Here is a 19,720-nt window from a genome sequence, read left to right on the forward strand (position 1 = left end):
GGAAGATTTGTTGGTGAAAGTGGAAGAGTTTATCTTCCTAGTTGATTTTGTAGTACTTGATATGGAGGAAGAGGCTAACACATTAATCATCTTGGGAAGACCATTCTTAGCAACTTCTGGAGCTATAATTGATGTACAAAAGGAAGAGTTAGTCTTGAGGTTGTATAAAGAGAAGATGGTGTTCAATGTCTTCAAAGCAATGAGCTACCCAAAAGAGTCCATTGTTGAATGCATGATAATGGACACAATGGAGACATTAGTCGAAGGAGTCCTAGAAGAAGAATAATGTGAAGAAGTTTGGAGCAAGATCAACAAGCATGTGGTGAACTACCACAAGAAATTATACAAGACTCAACCATGTTGGACAAGACAAGCACAAAGGAAGTAGAGGCACCAAAGTTGGAGTTGAAAATCCTGCCTCCAAGTTTGAAGTATGCCTACTTGGGTGACAATGACACATACCCAGTAATCATCAATTCAAGCTTGAGTGAAGAGCAAGAGGAGGAGCTTATCAATGTACTGAGGCAACACAATGATGCCATAGGGTGGACACTTTTAGATCTGAAGGGGATTAGTCCTTCAATGTGCATGCATAAAATCCTTCTTGAGGAAGGTGATAAGCCTTTAATACAGCCACAAAGAAGACTATCCAACAATGAATGAAGTGGTGTAAAAAGAGGTGCTGAAATTGTGGCAAGCAGTTGTAATCTACCAAATCTCAGACAGCTACTGGGTGAGCCCAGTACAAGTAGTTCCAAAAAAGGGAGGAGTCACTGTTGTGCCAACTGAAAGAAATGAATTAATACCAACAAGAGCAGTGACTGGGTGGCGCTTGTGCGAAGATTATAGAAAGCTCAATGAAGCCACAAGAAAGGACCATTTTCCTCTACCCTTCATGGATCAAATGCTATAGAGGCTTGCCAGACATGAATACTACTGTTTCTCGGATGGATACTCAGGCTATAATCAAATTATAGTGGACCCTAAAGACCAAGAGAAGACTTCCTTTACTTGTCCTTATGGTGTCTTTGCATATAGGAGAATGCCCTTTGGATTATGCAATGCACCTGCAACATTCCAAAGGTGCATGCTATCTATATTCTCAGACATGATTGAAAGGTTTATTGATGTGTTTATGGATGACTTTTCTGTGTTTGGTGATTCATTTTTCTAAATGCTTGCACCACATTGCCTTGGTGCTAAGGAGATATCAAGAAACTAACCTAGTTTTGAACTGGGAAAAGTGACATTTTATGGTCACTGAAGGGGTAGTTCTTGGTCACAAAATCTCTAAAAAAGGCATAGAGGTGGACAAGGCTAAGGTGGAAGTGATTGAGAAATTACCTCCACCTTGTAGTGTCAAAGCAATTACAAGTTTCTTGGGGCATGCTGGGTTTTATAGAAGGTTTATTAGAGATTTTTCAAAGATTGCCAAACCTTTAAGTAACTTACTTTTCTCTAATGTACCTTTTGCTTTTGATAGAGAATGCATGCAAGCCTTTGATGAGCTTAAAAACAGACTTTCTTCTGCACCTATTATAGAACCACCTAGCTGGGTTTTTCCTTTTGAATTGACATGTGATGTATCAAATTTTGCTGTCGGTGCTGTTCTAGGATAGAGGAGAGATAAGCTAGTACATGTCATCTATTATGCTAGCAAAGTTCTTAATGAAAATCAAAGGAACTACACCACCACAGAATAGGAACTCCTTGCTATAGTCTTTGTATTTGATAAGTTTAGATCGTTTTCATTGGTTCTAAATTCATTATGTTTACTGACCATGCAGCTCTTAAATATTTGCTGATCCAAATAGAATCTAAGCTTAGACTGATAAGATGGATCTTGCTACTTCAAGAGTTTAACGTTGAGATTAAGGATAGAAGTGGAGCAGAGAACAAAGTAGCTGACCACCTATCAAGAATCCCAATTAAGGAAGATGAAGCACACAACCTTGCAGTGAATGAGAGCTTTTTGGATGAACAGTTGATGATGATGCAAGAAGTCCCCTGGTTTACGAATATAGCCAATTTCAAGGCTATTGGAGAGTTACCATTCAACATCAACAAATATATGAGAAGAAAGCTCATCAATGATGCTAAGCACTATATTTGGGATGAGCCTTATCTTTTCAAGAAATGTGCTGATGGGATTTTAAGAAGATGTATTTCTGATGAGCGGATAATTTATACGCTTTTTGGCATTATTTTTAGTATGTTTTTAGTATATTTTAATTAGTTTTTATTATATTTTTATTAGTTTTTAGTTAAAATTCACTTTTCTGGACTTTACTATGAGTTTGTGTGTTTTTCTATGATTTCAAGTATTTTCTGGCTGAAATTGAGGGTCCTGAGCAAAAATCTGATTCAGAGGCTGAAAAAGGACTGCAGATGCTGTTGGATTCTGACCTCCCTGTACTCGAAGTGGATTTTCTGGAGCTACAGAAGCCCAATTGGCGCGCTCTCAACGGAATTCGAAAGTAGACATCCTGGGCTTTCCAGCAATGTATAATAGTCCATACTTTGCCCGAGATTTGATGGCCCAAACCGGCGTTGCAAATCAGCTTCAGAATTCCCAGCGTTTAACGCTGGAACTGGCATAAAAATTGGAGTTAAACGCCCAAACTGGCATAAAAGCTGGCGTTTAACTCCAGAAAAAGTCTCTACACATGAAAGCTTCAATGCTCAGCCCAAGCACACACTAAGTGGACCCAGAAGTGGATTTTTACGTCATTTACTCATTTCTGTATACCCTAGGCTACTAGTTCACTATTAATAGGATCTTTTGACATTGTATCTGTACCTCATGACACTTTACACGTTTCTTTGTGTACCTTCCACGGCATGAGTCTCTAAACCCCATGGTTGGGGGTGAGGAGCTCTGCTGTGTCTTGATGGATTAATGCAATTACTACTGTTTTTCATTCAATCATGCTTGCTTCCATTCTAAGATATTACTTGTTCTTAAACCGGATGAATGTGATGATCCGTGACACTCATCATCATTCTCAACTATGAACGTGTGCCTGAAAACCACCTCCGTTCTACCTTAGATTAAGTAGATATCTCTTGGATTCTTTAATCAGAATCTTCGTGGTATAAGCTAGAACTGATGGCGGCATTCAAGAGAATACGGAAGGTCTAAACCTTGTCTGTGGTATTCTAAGTAGGATTCAATGATTGAATGACTGTGACGAGCTTCAAACTCCTGAGGGCTGGGCATTAGTGACAGACGCAAAAGAATCACTGGATTCTATTCCAACCTGATTGAGAACTGACAGATGGATAGCCGTGCCGTGACAGGGTGCGTTGAACGTTTCCACTGAGAGGATGGGAGGTAGCCACTGACAACGATGAAACCCTTGCATACAGCTTGCCATGGAAGGAGCCTTGCGTGCTTGAAGAAGAAGACAGTAGGAAAGTAGAGATTCAGAAGATGGAGCATCTCCAAAACCTCAACCTGTTCCCCATTACTGCAAAACAAGTACTTATTTCATGTTCTTTTACTTTTCACAATCAACCTTGATAATTATTGATATCCTGACTAAGATTTACAAGATAACCATAGCTTGCTTCAAGCCGACAATCTCCGTGGGATCGACCATTACTCACGTAAGGTATTACTTGGACGACCCGGTGCACTTGCTGGTTAGTTGTGCGGGGTTGCAAAAAGTGTGATTGCAATTTCGTGCACCAAGTTTTTGGCGCCGTTGCCGGGGATTGTTCGAGTTTGGACAACTGATGGCTTATCTTGTTGCTTAGATTAGGACTGTTTTATTTTTGTTGGTTTAGAGTCTTTTAGTTGAGTCTAGTTTCATATTTTAAGTTTGGTGTCAATTGCATGCTTTTGTTTTTCTTTTAATTTTCGAATTTGCATGTCCTTAGTCCCTTTTTGATCCGTAAAAATTCTAAGTTTGGTGTCCTCTTTGTGTTTTTCCCTTAAAGTTTTCCAAATTAGTGTTTGATTTTCTAAAAATTTTAAGTTTGGTGTCATTTTGTTGTTTTTCTCTTTCCTCATTTCAAAAATCAAATCTTTTTCATAAAAATTTTTCAATCATATCTTTCTAATTGCTAATCTCAAAATCTTTTTAATTAACTAATTGATTCAGTTTTCAATTTGCTTTGATCTTATTTTCTTTTAATTTTCGAATTTTTTTTTACTTTATTTTCCTTTTGTTTTTATTTTATTTTTTGGTTAATTCAAAAAAAAATATTTTTATCTACTTGCAATCCATATCATTTCCCTTTATCCATCATGGACTTAAGTGGAGTTGAACAGTCCAGAAGGACTCTGGGGTCATATGCTAACCCCATTACAGCTGCATATGGGAGTAGCATCTGTACACCTCCCATCAAAGCAAGCAGCTTTGAGCTAAATCCTCAACTCATTATCATAGTGCAGCAAAATTGCCAGTATTCTGGTCTTCCACAGGAAGAGCCCACTGAGTTTCTGGCACAGTTCTTACAAATTGCTGACACAGTACGTGATAAAGAGGTGGATCAGGATGTCTACAGACTATTACTGTTTCCATTTGCTGTAAAAGATCAAGCTAAGAGGTGGTTGAACAACCAACCTACAGCAAGCATAAGGACATGGAAACAGTTATCAGACAAATTCCTGAATCACTTTTACCCTCCAAAGAGGATGACACAGCTAAGGCTGGACATCCAAGGCTTTAAACAAGAGGATAATGAATCCCTTTATAATGCCTGGGAGAGGTATAGAGGTATGCTAAGAAAATGCCCCTCTGAAATGTTTTCAGAGTGGGTACAGTTAGACATCTTCTACTATGGGCTTACAGAAAAAGCTCAGATGTCTTTAGACCACTCAGCTGGTGGATCTATACACATGAGGAAGACAATTGAAGAGGCTCAAGAGCTTATAGACAATGTTGCTAGAAATCAACATTTATACTCTAGCAATGAGTTCTCTACAAAAGAGGAAGTCATGGCAGTAGCCACTGATCCTAATCCTCAAGAACAGATGATTGAGCTTAATCAACAATTGCACCTAATGACAAAACAATTAGCAGAATTTAAAGAGATGCTCCAAGAAACTAAAATTGCTAATAAGAACATAGAACTGCAGTTGAATCAGGCAAAACAGCAGATATCTAAACAGATAACAGAAGAATGTCAAGCAGTTCAACTGAGGAGTGGGAAGACATTGAATAACACTGCTCAAAGTAGCAAAAAGCCAAATAAGGAACAATTGACAGAGGATAACCAAACCACTGTTCAAAATCCCTCTGAGGACAATAAGAGCCCAGAGAGGAGCACTTTTGGCGTTCAAACGCCAGAAAAGGGGGGAAAGCTGGCGTTAAACGCCCATTCCCTGCCCAGTTCTGGCGTTCAAACGCTAGAAAAGGGAGAGAAGTTGGCGTTAAACGCCCAATCTTCACCCAATCCTGGCGTTCAGACGCCAAGGGAGGATCAGACACCTGAGAGTGCTGACAGTAATCCCTCTAAAAAGGCTTCTTCAACCACTTCTGTAAGGAATAAACCTGCAGCAACTAAGGTTGAAGAATATAAAGCCAAGATGCCTTATCCTCAGAAACTCCGCCAAGCGGAACATGATAAGCAATTTGCCCGCTTTGCAGACTATCTAAGGACTCTTGAAATAAAGATTCCATTTGCAGAGGCACTTGAGCAAATACCTTCTTATGCTAAGTTCATGAAAGAGATTTTAAGTCATAAGAAGGATTGGAGAGAAACTGAAAAAGTTTTTCTCACTGAAGAATGCAGTGCAGTCATATTAAAGAGCTTACCAGAGAAGCTTAAAGATCCTGGAAGCTTTATGATACCATGCACATTAGAGGGCACTTGTACCAAGAAAGCTCTATGTGATCTTGGGGCAAGTATCAACCTAATACCTGCATCCACTATCAGAAAGCTTGGCTTGACTGAAGAAGTCAAACCAACCAGGATATGTCTCCAACTTGCTGATGGCTCCATTAAATACCCATCAGGCATAATTGAGGACATGATTGTCAAGGTTGGGCCATTTGCCTTTCCCACTGACTTTGTAGTGCTGGAAATGGAGGAGCACAAGAGTGCAACTCTCATTCTAGGAAGACCTTTCCTAGCAACTGGACGAACTCTCATTGATGTCCAAAAAGGGGAATTAACCCTGAGAGTCAATGAGGATGAGTTCAAGTTGAATGTTGTCAAAGCTATGCAGCATCCAGACACATCAAATGACTGCATGAGCACTGATATTATTGACTCTTTGGTGGAGGAGGTCAATATGACTGAAAGTCTTGAATCAGAGCTAGATGACATCTTTAAAGATGTTCAGCCTGATCTGGAGGAACTAAAGGAAATAAAAGAAATTCTGAAAATTCCTCAGGAAGAAGATAAGCTTCCTAAACCCAAGCTCAAGCCACTACCACCATCCCTGAAATATGCATTTCTGGGAGAAGGTGACACTTTTCCAGTGATCATAAGCTCTGCTTTAAATCCACAGGAAGAGGAAGCACTAATTCAAGTGCTAAGGACACACAAGACAGCTCTTGGGTGGTCCATAAGTGATCTTAAGGGTATTAGCCCAGCAAGATGCATGCACAAGATCCTATTGGAGGATGATGCTAAGCCAGTGGTTCAACCACAAAGGCGGCTAAATCCAGCCATGAAGGAGGTGGTGCAGAAAGAGGTCACTAAGTTACTAGAGGCTGGGAATATTTATCCTATTTCTGATATCCCCTGAGTGAGCCCTGTCCACGTTGTCCCTAAGAAGGGAGGCATGACAGTGGTTCATAATGAAAAGAATGAACTAGTTCCTACAAGAACAGTTACAGGGTGGCGCATGTGTATTGACTACAGAAGGCTCAATACAGTCACCAGAAAGGATCATTTTCCTTTACCATTCATAGACCAGATGCTAGAGAGACTAGCAGGTCATGAATACTACTGTTTTTTGGATGGCTATTCAGGTTACAACCAAATTGTAGTAGATCCTCAGGACCAAGAGAAAACAGCATTTACATGTCCTTCTGGAGTATTTGCATACAGGAGGATGCCTTTTGGTCTGTGCAATGCACCTGCAACCTTTCAGAGGTGCATGCTCTCTATCTTCTCATATATGGTAGAGAAATTTCTGGAAGTCTTCATGGATGACTTTTCAGTATTTGGAGACTCATTCAGCTCCTGCCTTAACCATCTAGCACTTGTTCTGAAAAGATGCCAAGAGACCAACCTAGTTTTAAACTGGGAAAAATGTCACTTTATGGTGACTGAAGAAGTTGTCCTTGGGCATAAAATTTCAAACAAGGGAATAGAGGTGGATCAAGCTAAAGTTGAAGTAATTGAAAAATTACCACCACCTACCAATGTTAAGGCAATCAGAAGCTTTCTGGGGCATGCAGGATTCTACAGAAGGTTTATAAAGGATTTTTCAAAAATTGCCAAACCTCTGAGTAATCTGCTAGCTGCTGACATGCCATTTATCTTTGATAAGGAGTGTCTGCAGGCGTTTGAGACCCTGAAGGCTAAGCTGGTCACAGCACCAGTCATCTCTGCACCAGACTAGACATTACCATTTGAACTAATGTGTGATGCCAGTGACCATGCCATTGGTGCAGTATTGGGACAAAGGCATGGTAAGCTTCTGCACGTCATTCATTATGGCAGCCGTATTCTAAATGATGCACAGAAGAACTACACAACCACAGAAAAAGAGTTACTTGCAGTGGTTTATGCCATTGACAAGTTCAGATCTTATTTAGTAGGATCAAAAGTGATTGTGTACACTGACCATGCTTCTCTTAAATATCTACTCACAAAGCAGGATTCAAAACCCAGGCTCATAAGATGGGTGTTGCTTCTGCAAGAGTTTGATATAGAAATAAGAGACAGAAAAGGGACAGAAAATCAAGTAGCTGATCACCTGTCCCGGATAGAACCAGTAGCAGGAGCATCCCTCCCTCCTACTGAGATCTCTGAAACCTTTCCGGATGAGCAATTATTTGCTATTCAGGAAGCTCCGTGGCTTACAGACAGTGCAAACTATAAGACTCAAGGTTCCCCTTCTGTAACCATGGAAAGGAAGCATGAAGAGCTTCTCTCAAAACAGAGTCAAACAGAGCCCCGACAGTCAAACTCTAAGTTTGGTGTTGGGAAGTTCCAACATGGCTCTGAGTATCTGTGAGGCCCCATGAGAGCCCACTGTCAAACTACTGACATTAAAGAAGCGCTTGTTGGGAGGCAACCCAATGTTATATTTATTATTATTTTTCCTTTGTTATTTTATGTTTTCTGTAGGTTGATGATCATGAGAAGTCACAAAATCAATTGAAAAAGAAAAAACAGAAAGAAAAACAGCACACCCTGGAGGAAGATTTTGCTGGCGTTTAAACGCCAGTAAGGCTAGCAGATGGGCGTTTAACGCCCAGTCTGGCATCATTCTGGGCGTTTAACGCCAGAAAGGGGCACCAGACTGGCGTTAAACGCCAGGAATGGGCACCAAGCTAGCGTTAAACGCCAGAAATGGGCACCAGCCCGGCGTTTAACGCCAGGATTGGCAGAAGGAGCATTTTTGCTCACCACTTGGTGCAGGGATGAATTATCCTTGCCACCTCAGGATCTGTGGACCCCACAGGATCCCCACCTACCCCACCACTCTCTCTCTTCTTTCTTCTTTTGCTCGAGGACGAGCAAACCTTCTAAGTTTGGTGTGGTAAAAGCGTTGCTTTTTGTTTCTCTATAATCATTTATGGCACTTAAGGCCGGAGAAACCTCTAGAAAGAGGAAAGGGAAGGCAAAAGCTTCCACCTCCGAGCCATGGGAGATGGAGATATTCATCTCAAGGGATGCACTTTCCTCCACAAAACTACTGGGAGCAAATCAATACCTCCCTAGGAGAATTGAGTTCCAACATGGGACAACTAAGGGTGAAGCACCAAGAACATTCCATCCTCCTCCATGAAATTAAAGAAAATCATAGAATCATGAAAGAGGAGCAACAAAGGCAAGGAAGAGACATTGAGGAGCTCAAGCACCCCATAAGATCCTCAAAAGGAAGAACAAGCCGCCATCACTAAGGTGGACCCGTTCTTTAATCTCCTTGTTCTTTATTTTCAATTTTTCGAATTTTTATGCTTATGTTATCTATGTTTGTGTCTTATTACATGATCATTAGTATCTTAGTGTCTATGCCTTAAAGCTATGAATGTCCTATGAATCCATCACCTCTCTTAAATGAAAAATGCTTTAATCACAAAAGAACAAGAAGTACAGGATTTCGAATTTATCTTTGAAACTAGTTGAATTAGTTTGATGTGGTGACAATACTTTTTTTTTTCTGAATGAATGCTTGAACAGTGCATATGTCTTTTGAATTTGTTGTTTTGAGAATGTTAAAATTGTTGGCTCTTGAAAGAATGAGGAAAAAGAGAACTGTTATTGAGGATCTGAAAAATCATCAAAAAGATTCTTGAAGCAAGAAAAAAGCAGTGATTCAAAAAAAAGCAGAGAAAAAGAGAGAAGAAATAGAAGAAAAAGAAAGAAATAAAGTTGTGATCCAAGGCAAAAAGAGTGTGCTTAAGAACCCTAGACACCTCTAATTGGGGACTCTAGCAAAGCTGGGTCATAATCTGAAAAGGTTCACCCAAGTATGTGTCTGTGGCATGTATGTATCCGGTGGTACAGAAGTGGACTGCAGAGGCTGAAAAAGGACTGCAGATGCTGTTGGATTCTGACCTCCCTGCACTCGAAGTGGATTTTCTGGAGCTACAGAAGCCCAATTGGCGCGCTCTCAACGGCATTGGAAAGTAGACATCCTGGGCTTTCCAGCAATGTATAATAATCCATACTTTGCCCGAGATTTGATGGCCCAAAACCGGCGTTGCAAATCAGCTTCAGAATTCCCAGCGTTTAACGCTGGAACTGGCATAAAAATTGAAGTTAAACGCCCAAACTGGCATAAAAGCTGGCGTTTAACTCCAGAAAAAGTCTCTACACATGAAAGCTTCAATGCTCAGCCCAAGCACACACTAAGTGGACCCAGAAGTGGATTTTTACGTCATTTACTCATTTCTGTATACCCTAGGCTACTAGTTCACTATTAATAGGATCTTTTGACATTGTATCTGTACCTCATGACACTTTACACGTTTCTTTGTGTACCTTCCACGGCATGAGTCTCTAAACCCCATGGTTGAGGGTGAGGAGCTCTGCTGTGTCTTGATGGATTAATGCAATTACTACTGTTTTTCATTCAATCATGCTTGCTTCCATTCTAAGATATTACTTGTTCTTAAACCGGATGAATGTGATGATCCGTGACACTCATCATCATTCTCAACTATGAACGTGTGCCTGAAAACCACCTCCGTTCTACCTTAGATTAAGTAGATATCTCTTGGATTCTTTAATCAGAATCTTCGTGGTATAAGCTAGAACTGATGGCGGCATTCAAGAGAATACGGAAGGTCTAAACCTTGTCTGTGGTATTCTAAGTAGGATTCAATGATTGAATGACTGTGACGAGCTTCAAACTCCTGAGGGCTGGGCATTAGTGACAGACACAAAAGAATCACTAGATTCTATTCCAACCTGATTGAGAACCGACAGATGGATAGCCATGCCGTGACAGGGTGCGTTGAACGTTTCCACTGAGAGGATGGGAGGTAGCCACTGACAACGGTGAAACCCTTGCATACAGCTTGCCATGGAAGGAGCCTTGCGTGCTTGAAGAAGAAGACAGTAGGAAAGCAGAGATTCAGAAGATGGAGCATCTCCAAAACCTCAACCTGTTCCCCATTACTGCAAAACAAGTACTTATTTCATGTTCTTTTACTTTTCACAATCAACCTTGATAATTATTGATATCCTGACAAAGATTTACAAGATAACCATAGCTTGCTTCAAGCCGACAATCTCCGTGGGATCGACCCTTACTCACGTAAGGTATTACTTGGACGACCCGGTGCACTTGCTGGTTAGTTGTGCGGGGTTGCAAAAAGTGTGATTGCAATTTCGTGCACCAATTTCTCATGAGGAATGACAAGAGGTCCTTTGGCATTGCCATGGATCCACATATGGAGGACACTTTAGTGGACAAAGGACTGCAGCAAAGGTGCTGCAATGTGGGTTCTTTTGGCTAACAATATTCAAATATGCAAAAGAGGTTGTGACAAGGTGCAATGAATGTCAAAGAGCTGGCAACCTACCCAAGAAAAATGAAATGCCACAGAGATTCATAATGGAGTTGGAATTGTTTGATGTTTGGGGGATTGATTTTATGGGACCATTCCGACCCTCATACTCAAATAACTACATATTGGTGGCTGTATATTATGTGTCAAAATGGGTAGAAACTATAGCCACTCCAACAAATGACAACAAAGTGGTGATCAACTTCTTGAGGAAGAATATATTCAGCCGGTTTGGGGTTTCGAGAGCTCTTATAAGTGATGGGGGAACTCATTTTTATAACAAACAACTTGAGACACTCCTTCTAAAATATGGTGTCAAGCACAAGGTAGCAACCCCATACCATCCACAAACCAATGGTCAAGCTAAAATTTCAAATAGAGAGCTCAAGAGAATCCTTGAGAAGACTGTTGGAAACTCAAGAAAAGATTGGTCCAAGAAGCTAGATGATGCACTATGGGCTTATAGAACAGCCTTCAAGACACCTATTGGCATGTCTCTATACCAATTAGTGTTTGGAAAGGCTTGTCATCTACCAGTGAAACTTGAACATAGAGCATTTTAGGCTCTAAAAATGTTGAACTTCGATAATCAAGCTGCTGGGGAAAGAAGAATGTTGCAACTCAATGAGTTAGATGAATTCAGATCCCAAGCTTATGAAAATGTCAAAATTTACAAGAAAAAGCAAAGAAGTGGCATGATCAAAAGCTAGCTAAAAGGGAGTTTGTGGAAGGTCAAAAAGTGTTTCTATATAACTCAAGGCTCAAGTTTTTCCTAAGGAAGCTCAAGTCAAGATGGTCTGGACCCTTCACAATTCTTAAAGCTTCTCCCTATGGTCATGTAGAGCTTACGGAGGACAAGACACAGAGAACTTTCACTATCAATGGCCACAGACTCAAGCATTATTTGGGGGACTCATTAGATGAGCAAAGAGTGAGCTACAAACTCAGCTAAGGAGGAAGAATTGTCAAGCTAGTGACGTTAAAGAAGCACTAGTTGGGAGGCACTCCAACACTCATATCATTTCATTTTCATGCTTTCTAGTGTAGTTTATGTTAGTCACTTAGATTCTTTAATTTTTAGTTTCAGTTTCTAGTTAATTAGTTGAAAGTGCATTGATTTATTTTGTTCAAGAGTTTCTAGTTTGCTGGAAGAGCAATATTGCATGTTACACCAATTGAGGTTGATTAATTAGGCTGAGAAACTAGCTAAAAAGCTAAGTTTGGTGTGGCCACTAACCCACTTAATTTGAGCTTACATCAAAACAATTGAATTATTCCTAGAAGTAAGTCCAAAAATTAAGTTTGGTGTGGCCACCATCATAAGAAATTCATATGCTACATCCCAATTGATTCATGTTTGAAAGCAATTAGTAAATTGGTGGGTGCATAAATGGCCACTTTATTGTGTACATATGGATTGGAAAAGGAAGAGTCTGAAAGAATTAAATTTATTCCACCCATTATGTACACATTAAAATCCAATCATGAAACCAATTTACCATATGCAATGAATTTAAGTTTGGCATGCCAAAAGACAGCCATCAAATGCCTTTTAATTAGAGGAATATGAAGCAATTTTTTGTGATTACTGATGGGGGGTTTCGAATTGTATTTTCAGGAAAGAGGTGGGGCCCACATGACATTGATAGCTCATTAAGTCAAAGAGTCAAAGTGTACTTACACTTTGGAACTCAAACACCTGAAGAAAGCTGAAGAGATAGGGGTTGGTGCCTCTCCCCACGATAGGCGCCACTCCCAAGTAGGAAAACATTCAATTATTTTCACTCCCCACCCTCCAGACCCTTCTTCCCACCCCTATAAAACCCACTCACCTTTCCATCTTTTCCCACACAATACACCTCACCCCCTCTGCACTTCTTGTTTTTCTTCCTTCCTTTCCCTCTTCATTCTTATTCTCTTGATTAGGACAATCAAGTCCTAAGTTAGGTGTTGAAGAAAATCTTTGATTTGCTCTCCTTCTTTGCTTCTTTCTTTAAACCTTCATCAACCTTTCAAATCCTCTCTTCAAACCTCAATGGCACCATCAAGAGCCTCTTCATCAAAGAAAAGAAAGACTAAGGAAACTGGCTCTAGATCATCAAGCTTCAATGAGTACAAGTTCCTTTCATCCTTCCACCAAAACCAATTCTATGGATGGGTGAGTAAGAGGCAAATCATTCCGAAAGTTGGTTTTCAATTAGGGAGGAATGAACATATGGAGATCAACATTGAGATCAACAACAGAGGATGGGCACTCTTGTGCAACCTACCTAAGAAGGTGGTGGAAAACTTGGTTAGAAAATTCTATGCCAATGCTATGCCACAACCTGGGCAACCCTATGATTACCTAAGCTATGTGAGGGGGAAGACTATTGACTATAGCCCCTCCAACATAGATAGAATGCTGATGGTAAAGCGCACAAATTCCACCCAAAGCAATGAAGAGAGGGTGAAGCAGCAAGATCCTGGACTTGAAGAAATTTTGAATAAAATCTGTGTTCTTAATATGAAATGGATCAACGACAATGATGGAAGGCCAAACCAATTGAGAAGAAGAGACTTGATGCCCCAGGATAGAAAGTGGCTAGATTTTGTGAGGAGATCCCTCAACCCCACTTCCAACACTTCAAATGTTACTTTGGAGAGAGCTGTGCTCATATACAGCATTATGAAAGAGGAGAATGTCAATGTGGGAGAGCTAATTGCCAACAACATTCATAGGGTGCTGAAAAGCACCAAGGATAGCACCAAACTTGCATTTCCAAGCATAATTCAAAGGCTTTGTGATGTGGCTGGGGTGGAGAAAGTAATTGATGAAGTTTTGGTGGATCAAGAAAAGTCAATAACTGCTGAGAAGATGGCTAAAGTGTTGGCCATCAACCCACTGCAACAAAGAACAAGGGAACATAGAGCTCATGTTCAAGAACCACAAGGGCCACCACAACATGAAGAGGCCTTTGTTTAACCACTATATCCGCCACTTCCACCACCAGTGCAACAATTTTCTGAAGGTTTCAATTGGGAGCAAATGCAAGGAGATATTCACCAGATTCAAGGAGACATAAACCACTTGAAAGAAGATGTGAGCCAACTAAGAGAGCAGCAAAAGCAATGGGACCAAATGCAAGAAAGCATTCAGCAACTCCAAGGGAGTATGGAGTATATGAAGGAGCAACAAGGCCAGTTCCACTAAGGAGAAATGCAAGGCAGCCTCAATAAAATCATAGAGCAAAATCAATGGCAGCAGAGGAACCTTGCTGAATTCATGCACCTTTATGAGGCCAGGACTACTTCAAGGAGGCAATATGACATAAATACACAAGTGAAGATGAATCACTTGTGCAATGTTGTGTCCGCCTTGAACCCTGGTTATCTAACATTCATGCAAGGCATGGAGAAGTTGAGTGCTAGGCAAGAAGAAATATTGGCCAAACACAAGGAAGATGAGAGGACTTATATGAGGAGGCTGTGCTTTTGGAAGCCCAAGGACACCAAAGCACAAGAAGAAGGATGCTGATAATTCCTCCTCCAAGAAAAAGGACAAAGGAAAAGGGCCAATGCCTTAAAGCTGCTCCAAGAAATCAAAGGTTGTTGAGTCCCATGGTTGAATTTTATTTCTAAATTTTTGTTTAGTAGTTTAATTGATATGCTAGTTGTTGTTTAGTTTCTTTATGTTTTTTGAAGTGTTTTGATGAGTCCTTTATGCTTATGTTTAAGTTTGAGAAAGAAAATGTTTGTTGTTCAAGTTTCATAACATCAATAAAAAGTAGTTTGTTTTCTATAAGAATCAATGATGAGTTATTGCAAAAACAAGAGTAAGGAGACTAAGACCATGAGAGACAATTCAAAACTAAGAGATGAGGAACCAAGTATGGAGCCATGACTGAACATTTAGAAGTAAATAAACCATAATGAATAACTAAACTTAGAGGATATAACAAGTAGATGCTAAGGATGACCCTTGAATCCTTAGAACCAAGAAGTAGTAAGCAAATAACCCAAGGCTCTGAGCATCAACTACTAGGACAAAAAGGAAGAAACAATTAGCTCAAAGAGCCAAAGATCCTAGTAGATGCTTGTGGTGAAGATATGTCAAGAAGAGAGACCTCGGCAAGTAAATTCTTAGGGGTATTTCAACACCTAGTATCCTAAAACCAACTGGTTTAGTAGTGCTAATTGAAAGCCTAATCTAAAGGGTTGTCTTAAGACAAAACACTTAGAGTTGTGGTCAATCAAATAGCAACAGAAGAGAAGTGAAAAGAAAAGAACAATCAAAAGAAAAGCAACTCTTGCTACTTCAAGGTGAAAATTAATAGAAAGGGGTCCAAGAGCAAAGTACTTAAAAAGAATCCTCAAAAGATTAAGAGTTCATTGTGATATAATAAGATTCATGCATGAGTTAATACTTAGCCTCTATCCTTAAGTCATGAATGCATTTCTTTAAGGTCAAGGCTCAATCCATTAAGAACAATTCACATTGATTTGTATGGGGACAAGCCAAGCTTAAGTTTGATGTTGTGATGACTTGCATCATCTACCTCTTTCTCCTATCTAAAAGGACCATAAAAAGAATGCAATTCCATTCAATCAATGCAATTTCATGAGTTAAATTATTAATATTATGGTGCATTGTTTTGAAATGAGTTTTATTTGAATTCCAGGTGAAAAGAGCAACAAAAGAAGAAGGAAACAAGAAAAGTGTGCTGGGCATGTGTGTTGGGAGAGCCACTTGGTGCAGGCGCCAACAAATTGCATGGGCGTGGCACGCCAGTTCATAAATCCAAAAGGTACAATGCAAGAATTACAATGGGAGTGCCACTTGACATCGAAGGCATCCAGAGAAGAAGCCCATGGAGCTCACTATGGACGTGGCACGCCAGTTATCCAGTCCAGAGAAGAAGCCCATGGAGCTCACTATGGGCATGGCACGCCAGGGAGATGAAGCACAATGGGTGAGGTACGCCAGTTATAAACTCCAAAGAAGGGACAATGAGCTTTATTATGGGCGTGGCACGCCAGTTATACTTTCCAGAGAGCACTTTTGAAGACCACAAAGAGGGCGTGGCACGCCAACCCCCTCATGCACAATAGGCGTGCCACTTGAACTTGAAGGCGTGGCACGCCAGTTCATTGCTCTAGAAAGGGGACTTGAAGGTTCAACACTGGGCATGCCACTTGATGTCGAAGGCATGGCACGCCAACTTTAATTGTGACTTGGGTGTGCCACTTGGGTTCTAGGCATGGCACGCCAATGCTTGAAGAATGTAGCCCCAACATGGGCATTCCACTTGATGTCAAAGGCATGGCACGCCAACTTTAGCACCCAAGGAGGAAGAACCAAGGGCGTGCCACTTGAATGCTGGCCAGTGGCACACCAGCCACTGGACCAAAGGGAGTCATGCTTGCATCATAAAGAGTGTGGCACGCCAGTGTTATTTTCTAGAGACGAATGAGGAAGCCTTATTATGGGCGTGGCACACCAGTGTTGTTTTTCAAACAGTGAAGTTGAAGGTTTATTATGGGCGTGGCACGCCACCTACTAGGCATGGCACGCCAGCATTGTTTTCCAGAGAGGAAAGATGAAGAGCTTACTATGGGCGTGGTTCAAGGTTCCAGAAAGCAAGAGAGGAAGAAAGACCCTGGGCATGCCACTTGAGCTCGAAGGCATGGCACGCCAGGATAGAGGAGCAAAAGAAAGACCTGGGCATGCCATTTGGGCTTGAAGGCGTGGCACACCAAGTTAGTTAATGAAGAAGGCATGCCACTTGGGGAGCTAGGCATGGTGCGCCAAGTCTAGCTGAGAAGTTAGGCGTGTGATGAACGGATTATTGATGGTTTAAAATTTTACAAATGAAATCTCGTCGAAGTATAGTTTCTAAACCAAGCAATAATCCTTTCATACAAAAGATTTGTTTGTCACAAGTAACAAACCCCTAAAATTATAAACCGAAGTATTTAAACCTCGGGTCGTTCTCCCTAGGAATTGCAATAAAGTGTCTTGTTATTGGTTATGGAATATTTTTTGTGGTTTTGATAAGAGACATGAAAGATAAATGGCAAGGAAGTAAACTAATGGCTAAAAAGGTCTTGGCAAGGGTTGGTGGTCAAGGATCTCTATCCTAATCACTAACCACAACTTGAGAATTAGCAAGGATAAATCCCATTAAGTCATCCTCTAACTAGTAGTAAAGGAAAGTCAAATGAGCTATATCAATCCTAATCCATAAGTCCTAAGTCTCCACTAATTCAATTAGTGAGAACTAGAGTCAATGGATCCCAATTATCAATTACTTGGACATTAGTAACTCAAGAGTTCCTAAGTTACCTTTCCAAGCCAAGAGCATAAAATTCTACTCTAACATCTTCTCAAGCATTTTATCAAACACTTAGAAGGCACAAAAAGAAAGCATAGTAAATCAACAACAAGAACAAAATCTAACAACAACTAATTGCAAAGAGTTAACAACAACAATTAAAGAAAACAAGATCTACATGAATTACCTTAAATTGCATTAAAGGAAAATAGAAGAAGAAAGAGTGCACCAACAACAAAGTAAACAATTACAAGAATGAAATACAAAATTAGAGAGAGGAAGAGTAGAGGAACAAGAAATTGTAAAGGAAAAGTAAGTCAAAGCATGAATTAAACCTAGATCTAAGAAGAGATTAACCTAAACCTAAGCCTAATCCTAATCCTAGAGAGAAGTGAGAGCTTCTCTCTCTAAAAACTAACTTTCCCTCCAAAACTAAACTAAACTAAACTAATGGTAACTAGATGTGTTGATTCCCCTTCAATCCTTGGCTTAAATAGCATCAGAAATGAGTTGGATTGGGCCCACAAGGCTTCTAAAATCGCTTGCCACGAGTTGCATTAAGTGGATCATGTGCAACCATCAGTGTGTACGCATACTGTGCGCATGCGCGCCCCTATGTGCAATGCAGCTATGGCAAATCTTATATCATTTTGAAGCCCCAGATATTAGCTTTCCAACGCAATTGGAACCGCATCGTTTGGATCTCTGTAGCTCAACTTATGGTCGATTAAGCGCGAAGAGGTGGGCTTGACAGCTTTTGCGATTCCTTCATTTCTTCATGAGTTCTCCATAGTCAACAAGATTATATGTCACATATCCAAAGTTGCTCAGATGCTCTATTGGAATCCGCAATGCAATCTCTAGCTTTAGTTCAATGCTAATCGGGTCAGAAATCGCACGGAACCCATGTAGAACAAGGGTGATTGTCACGGGTCACCCTTAATTCATAAGATGAAGAACGAGGTTGCATAAGAGAATAGAATCAGACATATTGAATGAAAACAGTAATATTTTTGATCCATGAAACTCAGCAGAACTCCTAACCTTAACCTTAGAAGGTTAGTGATTCATGCTGTTCGAAAATACAATGGAAAAAGTAAAAGTGGGCAAGAGTTTCTAATAAGGGTGAATTCTTGTATATATATACTAATCTGCTAACTACGAATTACAGAAATAAGATAAACTAGTCTTGTAGTGCGAATATCCACTTTTGGGGCCCACTTGGTGAGGGTTTGGGCTGAGCTTGAGTGTTTTCCACAAGCTAGTATTCACTAGAGGTGTTGAACACTGGCTAGGGACTCCATTATGGGCGTTGGACGCCAGCTGCTCCCCTGTGGGCGCTGGACACTAGGAATAGGGCTGGTGAATGGCGTTGAATGCTAGTTTTTGGCCTTTATTTCCAAAGAAAAGTATAGACTATTATATATTTCTGGAAAGCCCTGGATGTTAGCTTTCCATATCCATTGAGAGCGCGCCATTTGGACTTCTGTAGCTCCAGAAAATCTCCTTCGAGTGCACGGAGGTTAGATCCTAACAGCATCTGTAGTCCTTTCTCTGCTTCTGAATCAGACTTTTGTTCAAACTCCTCAATTTCAGCCAGAAAATACCCGAAATCACCATAAAACACACAAATTCAAAGTAGAGTCCAAAAATGTGAATTTTGCACTAAAACCTATGAAAACATAATAAAACTTAAACATGAAAACTATATGAAAATGATGCCAAAAAGCGTATAAAATATCATCTCATCAATTATTATGATTATATTTTATGTTTTCTGTTTATTTCAGTTTATTTGCATGATTCCTATTTTTCTATTTTCTTAGTTTTTAGTTAATTTTTAGTTTAATGTTCTTATTTTAATGATGCCTCATGTAATGTCTCCAAGCAGTATTCAAAAAAGAGAGAGAGAAGAGTGTTGTTATTATATTAGAAGTTGAGTTTATTTTACAATTGTCTGGTCACATTACATGTGGTGGTATATATACTTGTGATTATGATTGCATAAACAGAATGGAGTATGAATGACCTTAGAAAGGAAGGATGCTAATTCTTTATGAACAGAGACTTAGAGAAGTGTTATGAACTCTCCAAAAATGAACAAAAGGTTGATCCTTGAACTAAAAGAATTGGCAAGAAAAAACGAGAGAAAAGAAAAAGCAGTATTCAAAAAAATTGATGAAAAGATCAAAAGAAAATCAAGTTGCAAAGCTCTGAGCATCAATGGCTGAGACCTAATTACGTGCCTGTGGTGTC

This window comes from Arachis hypogaea, chromosome 3 (assembly GCF_003086295.3).
Source record: "Arachis hypogaea cultivar Tifrunner chromosome 3, arahy.Tifrunner.gnm2.J5K5, whole genome shotgun sequence".
Taxonomy (NCBI): Eukaryota; Viridiplantae; Streptophyta; class Magnoliopsida; order Fabales; family Fabaceae; genus Arachis; species Arachis hypogaea.